General features: G+C 38.3%; 1 protein-coding gene across 1 annotated transcript in view; it reads right to left on the minus strand.

Moving 5' to 3' along the window:
- FRMPD2 (FERM and PDZ domain containing 2) overlaps nt 1–22,605 on the minus strand; it is a 160,620-nt gene that overhangs the window by 130,900 nt on the left and 7,115 nt on the right.

Here is a 22,605-nt window from a genome sequence, read left to right on the forward strand (position 1 = left end):
TTGAGGTTCTGATTAAGCATTTGTTCATAGTTAGTTTATAATCTCTGTGACTTACTTGCAGCCTTGAAACTATGTGTATTTAGAATTATAAACCACAGTTGTGAGAAAGCTTGCTGTAGAGAATCATGTTCATTTTACCTAAAAACGTCAACAATGTTTGCTATAGGAAGTTAGATCTGTTTAATCTGGTAAAAACTGTGCCTATACTGCTTCTTTACACTTTACACTGTCTGTGTATCTATTTTTAATAGATTCTCTTCAAGGTGAAATTGTATATTAAAGGTTTTATCTTTGTGAAATTTGCCTTTGGAAATAATATTCTAACACTTTAACTTGAGAACATTACACAATATCTCGTTCCTCTACAGATCTACAATACGTGTTGGGGTTCCCAAAACCATCCCAGGTTTCAGTGATTCACTAGGAGGTTTCAAAACAGTATATAATCACACTCATGATTATTAGTTAATACAGAGACAGAATACAGGTGCATAGGGTGAATCCAGGGGAAAAAAACAGCCACAGGCTTTCCAGAGACCTCTTATTACATAGGATGTGCTTAATTCCCAAATCAATGAGTTATGACAACATTAATGAAATGTTGCCAATCAGAAAAGCTCATTACAGACTCAACAACCAGGATTGTTATTGGGGGCTAGTCACATAGGCACCCTCTGCCTAGTGTGTACCAAAATTCCAGACTTCCAGAAGGAACGCGTGCATTCAGCATAAACCAAATGGTTTGCACAGTTTAGGCACAGATAACCACTCTTATCAGTTAGGGTGGTGGGAACCCTTTCAAAAAATAAATTCCCAGACACCAGTCAAGAGCCAGCCTTATAAGTAGGCCTTCCAAAGGACAGCAGTAAAACCTTCTGTGTCGTGTTTTCTGCACAGAGGGTTACTATACCTAGCGCAGTGAGATAAGAAAGGGAAGGTACACAGAGGTCTGATCACAGAAGAGTGTTCAGGCCATAGTAAGGCTTGTGGAATTTGTTCTAAATTATAATAATAAACTCGTATTATCCAGGGTTCATGCAGGATAACAGCAACTACTCTCGGATTTCCAAAGAAAGAAAGTTAATACAGGAAATTGGTTATACAAGTGATGGAAGAGCTGGAAAGCCCAAACAAGCAGCAGTTAGAAAAATGTCCAGCACAGAGGGTTTTAGGCAGGTGAGTAACATGATAGGATTCATATTTTTTAATGATCAGTCTGTCTGCAGGGTTTAATGGTAGAATTGACGAGTTCCAACATTCTTCAGGTAGAAGTTGCATAAGAGAATGGAGAAAAAAGAGAGGAGGAACATTTGAAGAAATAATCACTGAGGATGTTCCAGAATTAAAAGAACTGGAATCCTTAGATCCAAAGTACATTCAAGTACTAAGCAGGATAAATCAAATAAATCCACACCTGGACACAGTGCAGTAACCAGCAGTATGTTAAAGACAAAGAGAAACATTTATGTTACCAGATATAAAAACGGATTATCTACCAAGAATTATACTAGTCTGAGAAATTATACCATATCAGTAGCATGTAACCTTTAAAAGATTAGGGTAATCATTTCAAAAATAGAAATTCAATCTATAGTTTTCAAACCAGCAGAGGTTTATAAAAAGAATACAAAGTTTATCAATCCAACAGAAGGCAGAAAAAGGGGGGAAAAAACAATGAAAAATAATGGTAAGTAAAACACACAAAATAAGATGGCATCACTAATACCAAAAACATTGTTAGTTTATCAGAAATTAACAAATGTAAGCAGATTAAATGTACCTAGTAAAAGACTGGATTTACTCTGTTAGCAAAATACGCTTTTAAAAAGTAAAGTGCTAAGCCAAAGGGAGAGAAGATATCTGCAAAACTAGATCCATAAAAGGTCTACAGTCCAGGATATATCTTTAAAACTACCACAAATCAATTTTAAAAGAACAGACACAGTAGGAAAAAATGGACAAAAACTTGAATAAGCACATCACAAAAGAGAATATCTAAATGAGCAATAAACATAAAAATGTGTTCAACTTTATCAGTCATCTGGGAATTCCAATTAAAATCACAATGAGATATCACTAAACACTCATCAGAAAGACTAAAATGAAAATACCAAGTGTTGGTAAAGACATCGAACAGCTGGAACTCTTATATCTCACTGATAAAAGTGTAAATTAGTACAACCACATTAGAAAACTACCTGGTTTGACTCTGGGTGATGAACACACAATGGGAATCATAGATGATGTAATACAGAATTGTACACCTGAAATCTATGTAATTTTACTAACAATTGTCACCCCAATAAACTTTAATTTAAAAAAAAAGAAAAGAAAACTACCTGGTAGATCCACTAAAGCTAAGCATATGCCTACTCCATGACCGAAACATTCTACTCTTACATATATATATCCAACATGTATATACATGTCCCCAAAAGGCATGGATAAAATTGTCATAGCAATACTATTCATAGCATCACCAAATTGGAAACTACTCAAATGCCTACAAATAGTAGGACAGATAAATAAATTATAGTATATACATCTTACAGTAAAATACTATACACCAACGAGATTGGACAAACTACAACTAAATGCATCTGATAAATAGAATTTTGAGCAAAATAAGCCATGCACAAGAGTATATTCTGCCTGATTTAATCTATATAGATTTTTTTAAATGTAAAATTAATATTTCTTGTTAGAAGTCAGGATAGAGGTTACCGTTAGTCAAGGGGTAATAATGAAGTGGGCACAAGTGAGGTTTCTGTCATGCTGGTAATGTTCTGTTTATTGATCTGGGTGCTGGTTACACAGGTATATTCAGTTTGTGAAAATTCATCACAATGCACTTATGATTTTTATACTCTTTTGTACAGAAACTTAATGTCAATATAAAGCTTTTTTACAAACTGAATTAATCTGATTAGAAGAAAAACAAAATTTTGCCAGGGCTGCTTAAAGGGAACCATCTTAAACAAAATGACAGAAAAGTTGAAAAGAAAAAAATGAGGATAAGAGTATCATGGAAGCACTAACCAAAAGAACACTGACATAGCAATGTTAATAAAAGCCAAGATCAAATTTTTGTGAAAATAATGACAAAACAATCCTCAAGAAAATGACAATTACAAACATAAATGTACCAAAAATATAGCCACAAAATTGATAGAATTACCAAGAGAAATTTACAAATTGACAATCATAATAAAAGATGATAACACACCTTTCTTAGAAATTGATTAGTCAGATAAAATAATAAATATCTTGAATAACTAAACAATAACATTAACATATTTCTTCTAAGAGATCTATGATCAGTTCATTATAACTTGTGTTCTGTTATGTAATTATTTCTTAAATGATTGGTAAATAGAGAAATGAAGTCAATATAACATTGAAATCATATTGGTTAACATTTAGGTTTTTTTCCCTAGAACAGAGATATGTTGTACCATCTAGTAATAACAAATAAAGATCAAGAAATAGAGCTGAATTTGACAAGCCATGGAGATATTGGATACTGAATTCCTTTCCACATTCATTTCCTGTACTTCATCTTCACTCAGTGTGTTCTTTAGAATACATTGGAAGTATTCAATCCTGAGTTTTCTCCAATCTTTGTTTATCATCAGCCAAACATTGCATTCCAAATATTAAGCATGCAAAGTGGTTTGAAAGTGTCACAAAGCCATGCTGTGACAAAATTTCTTCTGACAAGTATAAAAAAAAGTTTAACAATGAAAGAAAAGCATGAAATCATAAAGTATTTTGAAAACAAACAAAACCAAAAAAGAACATGGGACATCCCTTGAGCAACTAAATTAAGGACATCAGCATTATTGCACCCAATTAGAGAAAATGCTAAAAATAAAAGAAAGATATCTAGGATTTCATGTCAAGATGGTGGAGTAGGTAAATGCTGTGCTTGCATCCTCTCACAACCACATCAAAATTATGACTAAACTACAGAATAACCATCATTGAAAACTGCCTGAAGTCTAGCTGAACAGAAGTCCTACAACTAAGGACATACCAAAGAAGCCATGTTAAGACTGGTAGGAGGGGTGGAGATGTGGAACAAGCAGTTCCCATACCCACATGGTCCCCCCTGAGGAGCAAGAGGTCCAAGCCTCACCCCAGGATTCCAGTGCCGGGGAGAGAAGTACCCATGTCTTCTGGCTGTGAAAACCAGTGGAGATTGTGACTGAGTGAGATGAGGGTGGTTGCAGTCCCAGGCGGTCCTCTTAAAGGACCTGCGCACAGACTCACGTACTAATGGACTCACTGGCTCCAAGCTCCAGCACAGGAACAGCAGCACAAAAGATATCAGGGTCATATGGGGAGGAAGTGAATTGTCTGGCCCCAGGATTAGGGCTGGATGGGCAGCTTTCTCCCAGACAGAACTACTGGCAGAAGTCATAGTTGTTTTGCTGAGGATCACCTGTCTCAGCATGCAGGTACAGGCAATCGCCATATCTGAGTCTCTACCAACCTGGCTAACACTGTTTACCCTGCCCTGTTGATTCCCTGAGACTGCACCCCACCCAACTTGTAGGCCAACCCAAGCTGCTTACAGTGGCTTCTCCATACAACAGCCTGTCTAAAATCTCACAATGGTTCACAAACCCCAATCAAGCAGCATCTGTCCTCAGAGTGCCCTATACCTCATGCTAAGCAGCCCTGAGCCTGGCACAAGTGGCAGCCAGACTCAGTTCATAGCTTAGTCTCTCCCAGATAGATGCAAGTGCAGCACAGGTGCCTCTATGGACCACACACTCAAAGGGCAGATTAGACAGGAACCAGAACCCTGTTAATTGAATCCTGCTCCAGAGAGTCAGCCCCTACACAACAGTCTCTCCACTGTAGTCAAAGCCAGTCCTCACAACCAAGCAGCCTGAAGGTTAATCCCTGCCCCCACTAATGTGCAAACAGCAACCAAAACTCAACAACAGAAGGGAGCACACAACCCACACAAAGGACACACGTGGAGCACACAACTCAGGTGACAAGGCAGACAGTGTCACTGAGCCCCACAGGATACCTACTATATAAGGCCACTCAACTAAGACCAAGAAACATAGCAGCTCTACCTAATACACAGAAATACACACAAGGAGGCAGCTAAAATGGGGAGACAAAAAAATGTCACAAATGAAGGAACAGAACAAAGCTCCAGAAAAAGAACTAAACAAAATGGAGACAAACCATCTATCAGATGCAGAGTTCAAAACACTTGTTATTGGGATATTCAATGATATCAGTAAGAACCTCAAAAATGAAACAGGAAACATAAAAATGGAGGTAGAAAACATAAAAAAGAAACAATCAATAATGAAGAATACATAACTAAAATAAAAAATACATTACAGGAAATCAACAGTAGGTTAGATGAAGCAGAGTATCGAATCAGCAATTTAGAACATAAGGTAGCAGAAAACACCCAATCAGAACAGCAAAAAGAGAAAATAATCAAAAAATGAGGATAAGTTAAGGTGGCTTCTGTGACAACATCAAGTATAACAATATTTGCATCATAGGGGAACAAGAAGGAAAAGAGAGAGAGCATGGAATTGAAAACCTATTTGAAAAAATGATTGAAAACTTCCCTAACTTGTCAGAGGAAATAGACATACAAGCTCAGGAAGTGCAGAGTCCCAAACAAGATGAACACAAAGAGGCCCACACCAAGACACACATTAATTAAAATGCCAAAAGTTAAAGACAAAGAAAGAATCTTAAAGCAGCAAGAGAAAAATAGTTAATTACATACATGGGAGCTCTGATAAGATTATCAGCTGATTTCTCAACAGAAGCTTTGCAGGCCAGCAGGGATTAACACGAAATATTCAAAGTGAAGGAAAACAAAGACCTACAACCAAGATTCCTCTATCCAGCAAAGCTATTATTTAGAATCGATGGATGGATTAAAAAGCTTCTCAGACAAGAAAAAGCTAGAGGAGTTCATCACCACCAAACCAGTATTACAAGAAATGTTAAAGGGACCTTTTTAAAAAGAAGAAGAAGAAAAGATCAAAATATGAATAATAAAATGGCAATAACTACATATCTATCAAAATTACTTTAAATGTAAAAGGATTAAATGCTTCAATCCAATGACATAGGGTGGCTGCGTGGATAAGAAAACAAGACCCTTACATATAGAACCTACAAGAGACCCACTTCAGATCACAAGACACACAGAGACTAAAAGTAAAGGGATGGGAAAAAGATATTTCATGAAAATGGAAATGAAAAATAAAAGTGGGATAGCAATACTTACACCAGACAAAATAGACTTTAAAACAAAGGCTATAACAGAGAGAAAGAAGGACCTAGTTATCTCCCTTCTGGGTATTTATCTGAAAAAAAAAAAAAAAAACCCACCACTTCAAAGGGACATATGCATCCATATATTCATTGCAGCATCATATATAATAGCAAAGATATGGAAGCATCCTGGGTGTCCATTAAAGGATGAATGAATAAAGAAGAGGTGGTACATATATACAATGGAATATTACTCAGTCATAATAAAGAATGAAATGTTGCCATTTGCAATAACATAGATGGACCTATAGGGTAGTATGCTGAGTAGACTAAGTTAGACAGAGAAAGACAAATGCCACATGATTTCCCTTATATATGGAATCTAAAGAACAAAATAAACAAATGAACAAAACAGACACAAACTCACAGATACAGAGAATATTTTCAGGGTTGCCAGATAAGAGAGGGTTTAAGGAGATGGATGAAAAAGGGAAGGAGTTAAGAAGTACAAATTGGTAGTTACGAGGTGTGATCAAACAATATAGTGAATGTTTAAATAAAAAAGTTTATTACAGTAAAAGACAAATTGTTATTAATCTCCCTCAAAATACTCCTCCTCGTTTGAACACACTTATCCCATTGTTCTTGCCACTTTCTGAAGCAGTTCTGGAAGTCCTCTTTCATGAGTGTCTTTAGTTGTGCTATCGTGGCTGCCTCAATGTCCTGAATTGATTCAAAACGTTTACCTTTCATGGTCATTTTGACTTTGAGGAATAGCCAGAAGTCGCATGGTGCCAGATCCGGTCAATAAGGTAGATGAAGACCAACGTAATGTTTTTATTTTATGGAAATTGCCATCTACCAGAAATTATGTGAGACACAGAGCCTTTCTGTTGTGAACACAAAATATAGTGAATGCTGCTGCCGAGTGCCATCCAACAGAAAGGCAGGGATCTTCAATTCGGGAAGTGGTGCGTGGAACCTCAGCAACAGTGTGTCACAAGTTTCAACTTGTTCAGTGCTGTCAGTCAGGTGTGAGCTACGGTTGAGAAAAGGTATGTTTTAAAATGTGCCATAATTCATCCTCCATCATGACAAAACCCTATGTCACACATCGCTTCTGGCATATGGCAATTTCTGTCAAATAAAAACATTACATTGGGTCCTCACCACCTTATTCACCAGATTTGGCACTGTGCGACTTATGGCTCTTCCCCAAAGTCAAAATGATTCAGGACATTGAGACAGCCATGACAGCACCACTAAAGGCTCTCATGAAACAGGACTTCCATAACTACTTCAAAAGGTGACAAGAACAATGGAATAAGTGTGTTTGAAGCAAGGGAGAGTATTTTGAGGGGGGTTAGTGGCAATGTGTCTTTCACTGTAATAAAAATTTTTATTCGCTGTATACAACATTTGTATGTTTTTATCATGCCTCATACAAAATAGTCATGTGAATGTAAATTATAACATAAGGAATATAGTCAATAATATTGTAATAACTGTGTATGGTGTCAGATGAGTACTAGATTTAATAAGGTGATCACCCATACGTTATATAATAAATGTCTAATCACTATATTGTATACCTGAAACTAATATATTGTATGCCAATTATAAATGAAAACCAAACAATTTTAAAGGAAGAAAGTTATTTAACTGGAACAATTAATTGCCAGTTCAAAAAAAAAATCTGAATGAAGATGAGAAATAAGAAAAATAAAGGCAACGGAAGGACCAAAGATCAAACATAGAAGTCATCAGGTGAAAACAATTCCACAATTTTAGAGAAAACCTTGGCAATATACAAACACATTTTTTTAAAAAGTTAAAATTCCTCAGGTATGTCATCTTTTAAGGTTCACAATGGCAGGTTTAGTGGCTTCAAGACCTGGTATGTTTTCCACAATGTTAAGCTCTCTGGTGAAGCTGAAAGTGCAAAAATCAAGACGCTGCAAAGACTTTTTAACCAGTGTTACAACAAAAACTAGTTCTATTATAAAACCTTTATGAATAAAACAGTGTGGTGCTAGCATATGAACAGACTAATGAAACAGAATAGAAAATCTAGAAATAAGCCAAACTGAATAAGAAAATGTAGTAATTTAAATCACTAAGAAAAGATGCATTGATAATGAATGGCATGAGGACAATGGTTCTCCAATTGGCAAAAAGTAAATTTGTACCACACAGAAAATTTAAGATTAATTAAAGTGCTAAATATTATATACCTATATAGGAGGGGAAAGGGAGAGGGAGAAGTAGCAATATTGAGATTTAGGATACAATCATGTTGAATTTGTGACTGACATGGTGAAAGCCTTCTTCTTTTTCTGTTTTTCTTTTTTTAATTAAATTTATTGGGGTGACAAGAGTTAGTAAAATTGCATAGGTTTCAAGTGTGCAATTCTATAATACGTCGTCTATATATCACATTGTGTGCTCACCACTCAGAGTCAGTTCTTCTTCCATCACCATATATTTGACCCCCTTTACCCTATTGTACCATCTCCCTCCCCCCTTACTCTCTAAACTGTTGTCTGTGTCTATGAGTTTTTGTTTCTTTATTTGTCTTATTCCTTTGTTGCTTTCAGTTTTATATCCCACATATGAGTGAAGTCATATGGTTCTTGACTTTCTCTGTCTGAGTTATTTCGGTTAGCATGATAATCTCAGGATCCAGTCATGTTGTCATAAATGGCAGTATTTCATCTGTTCTTATGGCAGAATAGTATTCCATTGTGTATATATACCACAACTTCTTTATCCATTCATCTATCGAAGGACACTTTGGTGTTTCCATGTCTTGGTCACCGTAAATAAGAATAGAATTACCACATGACCCAGCAATCCCTCTCCTTGGTATCTACCCAAAAATTTGAAAACATTTATCTGTAAAGATATATGCACTCTGATGTTTATTGAAAGCCTTCTTCACCTTTTTGCCGTGACGGTCGTATATATCCCAATGATTATATCCAAAATTTTTATACATAAAAATGATGTCATTTATATACAAAGCAGCCCAAATTGTTGTTATTAAATGCATAAAATAGTAAAAATATCAACTTTTTGTTTTTTGTGGATTTCTGACGTTTTGAAAAAAACTTGAAATTAATTAACATGAGTTAAGCAAGATAGAAACAATTCAAAATCCACAAAATAAGAGTAATATCTTGAACTATTTTTTAAAGTTTGGTATGACATTTATTGTGAATGCAGTTTAAAAATATGCAGCAGGCAGACTTTCAGTTCTCACTCCAACACGTAAAGAGTTTGGAAATCACCACTCCCATTCTTACATCAAGAAAAAAAATGGAACATACTGAAAATCAACAACTCTTAGATCTATCAGAGAATTGAGATCCCAGGGAAAACTGATACCTCCAAAACTGGAGAGATGGATGAATGTAGAACAGTAGCTTACCATGGACAGAAATGGCTGGAGTCAGTACCAGGGAAGGAAAGCTTAGACTGTAAGTGACAAACTGCGGAGGCTGTGTGGACTAACTTAACACTTAAAAATTCCTGGGTCCAGTCCTAGCGGGACCTTACACTTTTGTGAGTTTTACCTCCAGGAGTCCTATGAGATTCTTGTGGGCAATATTTGAGAAAATCCCCTCATGCTTTCCAGCAAGGGAAGAAGAAAAGTAACCATTTTGAAACAAGCCAAGAGCATTCTGTATTCCTGCTGCCCTCAGGGAAGCTACTTTACCAGAGTCTAACCAACCTGGGAGAAGGGAAATACCCAACTCCAGTGCCTCTAGCCTTCCTATCTCACCTTAGGGGAGAAGAAGCTAAGAAGCCCATGGGAAGTCACAGCCCAAAGGAACAGACTTACTAAAAGAATGAGACCTACTCACAGGATTACAGAATACACCCTCTCAACCCACACCTTACCATCACACCAACAGGACTCCTGTATAATAACAGAGAGTAACAGCTGAAAGAACTACAAGGAGTCTACTTAAGAAGGAATTTTTATTCTTAAAAAGGAGTTTCTAGAGAAATCCAAAGATGAAAACAGGAACACAAGAGGAAACTGAAGCCTCAGACACCTACAGATACAGCAAACAGTAAACACAGTGAAAATCCTAGCCAAATAAACATAAATGTCCACACTAAAGACCTATTTATCTCAGTTCCTATGACCCAATATATCATGCCTGGCTTTCAGCAAAAAATTACAAGTCGTGTATAAAAGCAAGATGAAACACAGTTTGAAGAGACAAAACAAATACCAGACTCAGATATGGCATAAATCTTTCCATTATCATACTGGAAATTTGAAACGATTATGATAATACGTTAAGGGGTCCAACTGAAAAAGTGGACAACATGTAATAATAGATATGTAATGTAAGCAAGAGATGAAAATTCTAAAAAAAAAAAAAAAAATAGAAAGGAAATGTTAAAAAATCAAAAACATTGTAAGAGAAATGAAGAATGTCTTTGATGGGCTTATTAGTAGGATGAATACATTTGAGGAAAGCATCAGTTAGCTTGAAGATATATCCATAAAAACTTCCAAAACTGAAATGCAAAGAGAAAAAAGAATGAAAAGAAAAATGGAACAAACTATTCAAGAACTGTGGGACAATTACAAAAAGTGTAACATATGTGTAAAAATACCAGAAGGAGAAGAGAGAAAAGAACAGGAAAAATATTTAAAGTGATAATGGCTGAGGATTTTCCAAATTGATAACAGACACCAAGCCAAAGATACAGGAAGCTCAGAAAACATCAAGAAGCATAAATACCAGGAAATCAACACCTAAACACATCATATTCAAACTGCAGGAAACCAAACACAAAGAAAACTTCTTGGAAGAAGCTGGAGAAAAAATACAACTCATCTATAGAGGGAAAAGGGTAAGAATTACACTATACTTCTCTTCACAAACCATTCAAGCGGGAAGACAGTAGTGTGAAATATTTAAAATATCAAAATAATATACCACCAATTTAGAATTCTGTATTCAGCAAAAATATCTTTCAAAAGAGAAGAAATAAAAAATTTCTCAGACAAGGGCCTGCCCCGTGGCTCCGGAGTTTGGAGCTCCGTGTTCCTAACGCCTAAGGCTGCCGGTTCGATTCCCACATGAGCCAGTGGGCTCTCAACCACAAGGTTGCCAGTTTGACTCCCCGATTCCCACAAGGGATGGTGGGCTGTGCCCCCTGTAACTAACAACGGCAACTGGACCTGGAGCTGAACTGCACACTCCACAACTACGATTGAAAGGACAACAACTTGACTTGGAAAAAGTCCTGGAAGTACACACTGTTCCCCAATAAAGTCCTGTTCTCCTTCCCCAATAAAATCTTTAAAAAAAAAAAAATTCTTAGACAAAATAAAAAGAAAAATACAACTGAGGAAATCAGTCACCAGCAGGCCTGCCTGACAATAAATGTTTAAAAAGTTTTTCAGAAAGAAGGAAAATGATATAGATCAGAAAATCAGATATTCATAAAGAAAAGAAGAGCATCAGAGAAGAAATAAATAAAGGTAAAATTAAACCTTTTATTTCCCTTATTCTTAGTTGATATAGCTAACTGTTTGCTCAAATGATAATAGCAACAATGTATTGAGTGGTTATACCTTGTGAATAAGTGAAATGAATGACAGCCAGTCACAGATGATCCTGTTATAGGTACCCACACTGCACATGAAGCAGGATGGTGTCATCTGAAGGTGAACTCAGTAGTTTTAAATATATACTGCAAACTCTAGGGCAACCCCTAAAAATATTTTTTAAGTATAACTGAATGCTGAGATGGGAGAGAAAATGGAATCCTAAAAATGCTCAGTTAAAAACAGAGAAAGCAGAAAATTAGGGAAGATTTAAAAAGACACCAATAACAAGTGTAACAAATAGAAAATAGCGATAGATATATTAGCTACTAATCCAACTATACCATGAATCACTTTAAATACATATAGTCTAAATGTACTAACTAAAAGACAGAAACTGACAAGAGTGGATGAAAAAACAAAACCCAACTACGCTGTTTACAGAAACCCACTTTAAATATAAAGGGATAGAGAATGATACAGTGTTTCCTCAAAAATAAGACCTAGCTGGAGAATCAGCTCTAATGCACCTTTTGGAGCAAAAATTAATATAAGGTCTTATTTTACTATAATATAAGACTCGATTTTATAATATAATATAATATAATTAATATAATATAATATAATATAATATAATATAATATAATATAATATAAACCCAGGTCTCATATTAATTTTTGCTCCAAAAGACACATTAGAGCTGATGGTCTGGCTAGGTCTTATTTTCAGGGAAACAAAGTATACCACACTAACACAAATCAAAAGAAAGTTGGGATAGCTATCGTAATTTCAGGCAAAACAGATGTCAGAAATATGTATATATATAAATCAGGAATAAAGGGGAGCATTACATAATGATAAGGGAGTCAATGCTCTAAGAAGACATAACAATCCTTCACGTGTATGCACTTAATAGCAGAACATCAAAATTCCTGAGGCAAAAACTGGTAGAAATACAAAGGCAAACAAATTCACTGTTACAATTGGTGACTTCAACACACCTCTCTCAGTAATTAACAAATCCAGCAGACAGAAAATCAGTAAGAACGTAGTTAAACGGAATACACCATCAATCAGGAACATCTAATTGACATCTATAGACCGTTTCACCTAACAACAGAAGATTGCAGTCTTCTCAGGCTCACATGGAATATTTTCATATGCCACATTCTGGGGCATAAAACAAAGCTAAGATATTTTCCAAGGTCATTTAATTTTCTTAGAAAGATTTTCCTAACTGGTGGAGGACAATAGAACTATCATGGGGTGAAGGAGCTGGGGAAGTTTTCCAGGAAGAAGAGAAGATTCAGGGGTGTGTGTCCCATGTGCCCCAGGGAATAGCAGCCACCCATGGATGGAAGCTAAAAGAAGGCACGTTCAATTCAAATACAGTCACCTGATCTTTGACAATTAGGATTTGAAATTATAAATACAATATCAATTGCATTAGCACCAAAAAGTCGTGAAGCGCTTGGGAATAAGTGTAGCAAAATACAGAGGGTGCCAAAAAAATGTATACACATTTTAAGAGAGAAAAATCTTGTATTAAAATTGTGTTACTCAATATATACCAATAACAAAAGGTGAATACAAGTTAAATGTATACATTTTTGGTACCCCTGGTATGTACAAGATCCTTATGAGGAAAACTACAAAATTCTGATGAGAGAAATGCTTTAAAGCCAAATAAAGGGAGAGGTATTTTATGCTCATAGATAGGAAGACATAATAGTGGTAAGATGTCAGTTCTTAGCTTAATCTAAAGATTTAATGCAATCCCAACCAAAATCCCAGTAATTTATTTGGTACTATTGACAATTGATTCTAAAGTTAATATGAAAAGGCAAAAAACTGGAATATGTAACATGATATTGAAGAGGAAAATAAAGTTGGAAGACTGACTTCAAACATTAGTATAGAGTGACTAAACAAAAGAATGTGGTATTGGGGAAAGAATAGAAAAATAGATCATTGTACAGAATACAAAGCCCAAAAACAGACCCATACAAATATAGTTAACTGATCTTTGACTGAGGGGAAAAGGCAATACGATGGAGCAAAGATAATCTTTTCAAAAAATGGTGTTATAACAACTGGACATTTACATGCAAAAAAATTAATCTAGAGACAGACTTAATACCACTCACAAAAATCAACTCAAAATGGATCACAGACCTAAATGTAAAATGTGAAACTAGAAAACTCCTGGAAGATAACATAGGAAAAAGCCTAGATGACCTTGAGTATGGCTATGGCAATGGCACAATCCATGAAAAAATAATAAGCTAGACTTCATTAGAATTAAAAACTTTTGCTCCGCTGAACACAATGTCAAAAGAATAATAAGAAAAGCCACAGACTGGGACAAAATATTCCCAAAGACACATCTGATAAAGAACTGTTATGGAAGATATACAAAGAACTCTTAAAACTCAACAATAAGAAAACAACCCAATTTAAACAAAAGAGCCAATGACCTGAACAGACACTTTATGAAAGAAGATATATAAATGGCAAATAAGCACATAAAGAGATGACATCATATGTCACCAGGGGAATACAAATTAAAACAACAATGAGGTAACACTCTACCTATTAGAGTGGCCCAAATTCAGAACACTGACAAAAAATATTGATGATGTGGAGCAACAGGAACTCTCATTCATTGCTGGTTGGAATGCAAAATTGTGCAGCCACTTTGGAAGATGGCTTGGCAGTTTCTCATAAAACTAAACAAACTCTTCCCACGTGATCCAGCAATTGTAATCCTTGGGGTTTACACAAAGGAGCTGAAGACATGTCTACACTGAAACTTGCACTCAGATGTTTATTTGTACTTGCCAAAACCTGGAAGCAACCAAGATTTTCTTTAGTAGGTGAATGGATAAACAAACTGTAATACGTGAAGACAATGGAATATTATTCAGTGTTAAGAAGAAATGAGCTATCAAACCATGAAAAGACATAAAGGAAACTTGAATTAATATTACTAAGTGAAAGAAACCAATTGGAAAAGACTATATAGTGTGTGATTGCAACTCTATGACATTCTGAAAAACAAAACTACGGAGACAGTAAAAAAAATTAGTGGTTTCCAGGGATTGAGGGGAGAAGGAGGGACAAATAGGTGAAGCATAGAGGATTTTTAGGGCAGTGAAAATACTCTGTATGATACTATAATGGTAGATATACGTCATTATACGTTTGTCCAAACCTCTAGAATGCACAACACCAAGAGAGAATCTTAATGTAAACTATGGATTTGGGAGGATCATGATGTGTCCATGTAGGTTCATCAGTTGTAACAAATACACCACTCTGGTGGGGGTGTTGATAATGGGGGCGGCTGTGCCTGAGTGGGGGTAGGGAGTACCTATACCTACCACTCAGTTTTGCTAAGAACCTAAAACTGCCCTAAAAAATTTTTATTGTTTTAAAAATTTTAATGGGCGAAAGACATGATGAGACATTTCACTGAAGTAGATATGCGTATACACATGGCAAATAAGTATATGAAGAGATGTTCAATATTACTAGCCATAAGAGGAAGGAATGAGATATCACTGCTCACCAATTATAATGGGGGGGAAAGTAATAATACCAAATGCTGGTGAGAATGCAAAGAAATTGGATCTGTCATTCATTGCTGGTGGGAATGTCAACGGTACAACCACTCTATAAAAAATAAACATACTCTTACTACATATATGATCCAGGATTTACACTCCAGGTCAGAGAAATGAAAACTTACATCCACCCAAAAACCTGAACACAAATGTTTGTGTTTGACTCATAATAAACTGTTAACAACCAAAATGCCCTTTACCTGGTGAATGGTTATACAAATTGTGGTATATCTATACTATGGAATACTACTCAGCAATGGAAAGTCAACTATTGATCCTTGTAACAGCTTGTACGGATCTTAAAAGCATTATGCTGAATGCTCTAAAAAGAAAGTCTATTAAAATAAAATATGGGTAAAATAAATATTCATACTTAAAAGGTCCTGGAGTGGGCATTAACAAGCCAGGTTTCTGGTCGTTTCCTCCAGATATTCATTTTGGTTTGATAAATTAAATACGTAGGGCCTTGCATCTAAACTCAACCATTTCTGTCTGACAACCAAAGATAAAGCATGCTTTCCTTTCACTGGCTGCATTACCCAGTGGGAGAGAGAAAATGTGAAACGGAGACAGGTTAGTGTGTTGGGGGAAATGATCCATGAATGTCAGTTAGCAAGAAGGGCTCTGTCGCCTTCTGAGGGGTTCAGGAGCCAGACAGGTTTAGAAGGACCCCTCTTCACAGAGAGCTTAACCCCCTCTCATCCCGCAGTGACTTCTGGGAGATTAATCTCTGGATGAGGGGACTCAGGCAGGGCAGGGCCTTTAATGGGTTCCCAATCTAACACAGGTTGAGAAGTGGCTCACCCTATCACAAACTCCACAAAAAGAATACTTTGTTTAAAATTTTCCTCTAGAGGCGAAGTAATATCATTCAGCCAAATATAGCCATCCAGAGCAGATCATTAAAAATAATGGTTAGAAAAGAGACAGTCCTTACCTATCTGTATCAAGCTTAACTGACCCAAGGGACCTCACTGCAACACAGAAAAGAAACATGTGAGAACAGCTGAGGGGTGGAGAAATGAAGGCATTTCCTCACATGACATTCCAAGTGGTTGTAGAAGAAAACTAGTCTCAAGCTCCTTGCCTGGGCTTCCGTTCCCAGATTCCCCTCTAGGTTCCTGAGTTTCAAGGGTGCTTCCCACTATAACATCTATGAAGTACAACACAACAAGCTGGGATATGAAGGTCAAGCTGAAAGTCACTATTTCTGTCAAAAGAGAGAGAGAGAGAAGTATCTGTGGCTCCCAACACCAGTAGATAAGCGGAAAGTGAGATTAAGAAAAATCATAAAAGAAAATTGCAACTGATTATTAAAGCATATGAAAAACTGTCCACCCGACATGTAATCAAAGCGATGCAAATGGAAACAACCAGGAGGCCCATTTTTCATCCATCAAGTTGGCTTCAATGCTAAACACACTCAGTGCTTGTGAGGTTGCAATGAAACTGTTCCTCTCAGAGACCTTACTCCGAGTGCGGCCAATTTGAGATGCTGATTTATAAAGCAATTTGGCAACACTTATCAGGAGCCAAGGGATGTCCATCCTTCCTATCAAGTTATTCCTCTTTTGGGAATTTATGCTAACAATTTAATTGACACGAGTTAATTAACAATTTAATTGGCAAATCTCAGAGAGATTTGCCGTGGCATTATTTGTAACAGTGAAAAAATGAAATGCCAAATGTTGGTGGTCTTCTGGGTTCTTTCTGCCCTGGCCTCTCCCCTTGAATCACTCTACACACTCTAAAGTTACCAACTGTCAGCCTATCACCTCCAGTCATGTCTCCAGCTCCTAGTTCTCTCTTGAGCTCCTGCTTGCTGTTCCCAGCTGCCTATTAAAACAACCCGAATGAATGCTCAAGACTGAAATCATCTTCCCTCCACCTCCCTGTCCCAATAAATGGCACTACCACCTACCCAGCTGCTCCAGACAAGCCTTCAGGTCTTTCTTGTCTCCTGCCCTTCACTCCCCATCCTCTTAATGGTCATCTCCAAAATCTCTCTTCATCCATTTCTGCCCAGCCCCACAGCCACTGGCCTGGTCTAAGTTAGCAGCATTCCCAACCTGAATGACCACTTTATTCTCCCAAATGGTTTCCTTGCACCCAGCCTTACCATTGCCCCGATCCATCCTCCACCCTGCAGAGATGTCTTCCTAAAACACAAATCCGACCATGTTACTCCCTCCGTGTTAAAACCTTCATTGGCTTTCTATTCTCCACAGGATCATTTCAGGTTCCAAACACCTGAACAAGGCTGACGGCTTATGGGACCTCCAGTCCACCCCTCCACCCCTCCAGACATCTTCAGACACTTTCCTTGAAAGCAAGATGTTTCTCCATGCTTCAGATGCAGCCCTCTCACCTCCTGTCCTTCCCAGGGGCTGTGTGGAGACGTTCCCACCTGGATCGACTTCTTCCCCTTCCCCACAGGCTGAATGACCCAGCTGTCCAATCAATGAGTCCATGGGAGCTGCCTGTACTCTGTGGACCAGCATCAGGCAGAAATGACACTGACACATGGAACAATGAAATATTTTAATGACACTTTGTTTAAATACGCAACACATTTTCTACAAAGCCAGATGCTTTTCTACACCTCTTTAATCTATAGAAGCGTAAGTTCTGACAGTTAAGTCTCAAAATCTACCTCTTGACTGGCACCAGCTCACCATGAACCGGTACTTTCCAGTGTTCTGCGATCTCCTGCCTACCTTTGTTCACAACCAAATCTGTTTCCAATGACATTGGGCTATTACAACCGTTTTCAGCTAAAAGAATTATAGGGCAGAGGAGGTCTACAGCCAAGGCAAGGGAAAAAAAGGCAGTGAGCAATCAAGCTGCCAGTAACCAAGAATAACACGAAGACCAACCCTGGGGAAGGGGACTTAGCCAAACAGTCTCAGGGAGGAGAGGTCTGGGAGGAAAACAGCTGAAAACATTGGCCTCAGGGCCAGTAAAACTCAGAAGGAAATAGGAATAGCAAAGCATAGTGGCTGAGAAGGCAGTTTTTGAGGTCAGAGCTGGATAGACCCTTGTTCACCTTGGATAACTTATTTTTTCTTTTTACTCATCTGTAAACATGAGTTTTATGTGTGACACACAGTAGCTTCTCAATAAATTCTAGCTTTTCATATCATTAATGTTGATTATACAGTGAGGGCAGGAGATGGGTCAGGGACACACCTGCAAAACTAGGCTTGAGAGCAGAAGTGGCTTCACCAGTGGGGCTGCAGGTGGCCTTGGCCTGGGCGGTCCACCCCAGTCCTTGTTACTGAAAGTGTGGTCCCTCACACTAGCCACTCTGGCATCACCTGGGAGCTGTTAGAAATGCATACTCAGGCCCTTCCCAGCCTCCTGAGTCAGAATCTGCATTTTAACAAGATCACCTGATGGTTCCTCTGTACAAGTTAAGATGGCACCACCCTAGGTCCTGTCAGCTTGTTTGGAAGAACCAGTTACAGGCAGGCAATGGCTGCAGCCAGTCAGAATTTGGAGATAGAATTGCTGTGTCAGGTAACCAAGGAGACCCCTAACTAAGGCTGGTCAATGTTCCAGGGAACTGGGGTAACCACTGTCTTAGCTCAGAGGGGCGAATCTCATGGAGGACTTCCCAGAGGATAAGCAGAGGTAGTAAACCAAGGTCAGCTGCCCAATGTCTGGGCTTGTGTGGCCTATACATAGAAGCTGTGAGTGGAAGGGACATACAAAAGGGGGTGCTGTGGGGGGAGGGGCAAGTACCCCAGCCAGGGACTTGGGGTACTAAGAGGGGAGAAACGGTCAACAGGGCTGTTGTGCATGCAGGGTGTCATGCAGGGTCTCTGGTCCCGTTCCCCACATAAGAATGCAGGACATGGTGAGGCCAAAAAGGAAAACCCATGGAGCCATAAATAGGGGAGTCGTATCACTATAGTCTCGCTGGAGGCTGGGTAGGAGACACAGGAAGCAGGAGCCACGCGGTCCGCAAGCTGCCATCCTCTTCTCTGCCAACCAACCAACCTCATTTGCTAACTGCAATCCGCACTTGCTGGCTCAGCCACCATCTTCTTGCCAGCCCCCCATTTGCTGCTAGAGTAGCTACAGCAGTTATATTAGTGGCCAATGGCTCACCAGTTACAGCTGACGGCCAACTAGCCACAGCTGATGGCCATCCAATCACAGTTGATGGCCATTTACTACCTGAGCCAGCACCTTTCCACGTGAGGCCGAGAGCCTGGAAACTGCCCTCCTGGCTCTGTCCCCACAATGGCTGTTTTCCTTGGTGCTCTCTTACAGGCTGTGTGCCTGGCCCACACTTCCCTAGCCTACCCAGAGCTCTCCCCAGGTTCAGCAGGCCCCTCTGAACAGGCCTGCTTCTCCTGCCAGAGCCTCAAGTCCAGTGATCAGGACTGATGGAGAGAGGCAACCTGGGCAAGGGGCGGCACCTAAGAGTTTCTCCAGAAATGTTTATTTCGCTTTCCAGATATTCCTTCAGGCTCAAAACACACTTCGTAGAGAGTATCATTACATTCATTTTGTAGAAGGGCAAAGTAAACATTACTTTAAAAATCAAAGGATTGATGCATAACAACTTAGCCAAAGTAAATTCCATTGAGCACTGAGGTGCCAGGCTTGGGGGTTTAAATGCTGAACATTCAACAAATAGGACCCCGCCTCTACCCCACAGGGTCTGGCTGACCGGAGTGAGCAGCGAGTCTGCAGGCATCTGAAGAAGTCTCGTAACTTCTCTTCAAGCCTGCAAACAGCACTCATCCTTCTCTGTTCTGAATTTAAATGAATAGTCCTCACTTCATGTTGGTCTTTTCAAAGAGTCCAACAATGGCTTGCACCTCGGAATCCACTCTTGCATTTCCTATTTTGGTGAGTGATATACAGAGAGTGCCAAAAAAATGTATACACATTTTAAGATAACATTGCTTAAAATGTGTATACTTTTTTTGGCACCTCCGGTATTTGTGAAAAGTCAGTATTCTTCTTAATTCCTTTCTTTGTGTTCCCTTCTCCCATCCCCACTAATTACATTCCCATCCCCATGGACTCTCTGGGTCCTGTGAGGTGCTGAAGAAGACTGCTCCTGACCAGTGAGAACCAATTATTACATCTCCAGGAATCTTGCAAGCTGGTTGTTAAACATAGCCATTGCAAAAATGAAGTTACAGAAACTTCCAATTTAATAAACTATATAAACAGTATGCCCCAAAACTCACCATTGCCTAATAATTTTACTACATTTTACTAGTATCTATGCTTTCAAGATTATTTAAATCCATTGCACGTATATGGTAGAAATGCTGTATAATGATATGCTAGTGCATACCTCTTCCAACTTTATGTTCAGGGATATCACATTGAGAGCATGGGATTGACCATAGTGGTAGTATTTACACCACAGAAATTGGCAAAAGCTACAAATCAGGGCTTGGTTTGTTGTTCTGTTGATTGTCTTGACTGAAGAAAGTGATGGAAAAAACATTAATAATGTGAATTAAACCTGAAAGTGTGTCATGTCTGTCGCTGTTACATTGTGAATAGAACAAAAACTCAGAAAATATTCTTCCAGAATTCAAAAATTATTCAGTTCAGCAAATAAGTCACTCACATCATTGACAGATGAGTGAAGTTAATACATTCACTTTCATTGCTTACCTTTCTTCTTGTCAATATAAAGTATCAGCCAACATTCATGTTGGAACTACACTCCTTGCTCAATTGCAGACGTAGGCTGACTAAGGATATGAGAGTGCAGTTAAATTCCATGCAAATCAACTGGCTAAATGGAATTTGCAATAAAGAATATTGTAGATTTTATTACTTATAAATGTGATAGCCATAAAATTTTAATGAACTTATAGATGTATAGATGTGCATGTTTGGGGTTTTTCACAGTGTTGGCAGCACCTGCTCTGAGGCTCTCTACTTCACCATTGCTGTTTCCTTAGGCTAGTCAATCTCATTATTCCAGGCTTCCCCACTCCAACCTCATATCTCTATTACTACCAAAACAATCTTTCTAATATTTCATTGCAATCATGGTATCCCCCTCATTAAATGGCTCTCCAGCAACATCGGAATGAAATGAAAGCCATAGAAGGCTTCTCTTGCCCTGCCCTGTTCAACACTGTAGCATCCTTTTTTATCAGATACCCACACTCACACTTCACTAAAATTAAGCCCACTGCCTGTCATTCCCAGAATATGCTTTACTCATTTATGCCACTGGGCCTTTGCATGAGCTTTTCTCAGCCTCTCCCCATCTCCCCACTTCCACCTCCCGCTACTTCCCACTAGCATTCAAACCATACTCAAACATCACCCCTTCCAGGAGCCTGCACCATTTCAGCTCTTGCTACCATCATGGAGTTGTTATGCAGGTAGAGCTTTTTGGCTTCCCCACTCACCTGGAAGATGCTCTGAGCAGGGAGAGGTGTCCCCAGCACCTAACATCTGGTTTGGCACCCAGTAGATACTAAGTGCTTATTGAATTGACAAACTAATTAATTGGTTTCAGCTGTAGCTTATAGCAAATCACAGGATTTGGCAGGCGATATATACACATTTCATCTCTGAATTCAATTGTTGCTTTTAGAAAAAGTTGTTTAAACTGTTGAAAAACTCAACTGAGTTCTTTCTTGCCTCTAAGCCTATATATAAAACTAGGTGAATTATTAACATTTTGTTTCTTTTTCCATTGTTTTCTGGATGTCAACTAGACATGGCCTGAGACTTTTTACCTTAAACCACTGACTTTCTTTAAACAATAACCACAACACTTACTCCTGAAAAAGTAGTGACAGCTATCATATATTGGGCTACTCTTATGCTCTAAACATGTGCAAGTGCCTTACATGTGTCACCCCATGTATCCTCAACAACACTGCAATGTAAGTGCTATCACCCCTATTTTCCAGGTGAGAAAAATGAGTCTCAGGAAAGTTACAATATTTGCTTGAATTTGAATAGACACTAAATAGCAAAACAGTGGTTGAAACAAGGGTTGGTCTTACCCTAAACTCCATGTTGTTACTGCTTAAAAAACAAATACACTGTCTGAATCAGGCCTTCCCAGTAGCCTGGGACAAATAGTCCTCCAAATAACACTGCAAAGAGCGGTTAACACAGGGCCTAGCCCAG

This window comes from Rhinolophus sinicus, chromosome 15 (genome assembly GCF_057876585.1).
Source record: "Rhinolophus sinicus isolate RSI-liver-muscle chromosome 15, RSI-T2T, whole genome shotgun sequence".
In the NCBI taxonomy this organism is placed as follows: domain Eukaryota; kingdom Metazoa; phylum Chordata; class Mammalia; order Chiroptera; family Rhinolophidae; genus Rhinolophus; species Rhinolophus sinicus.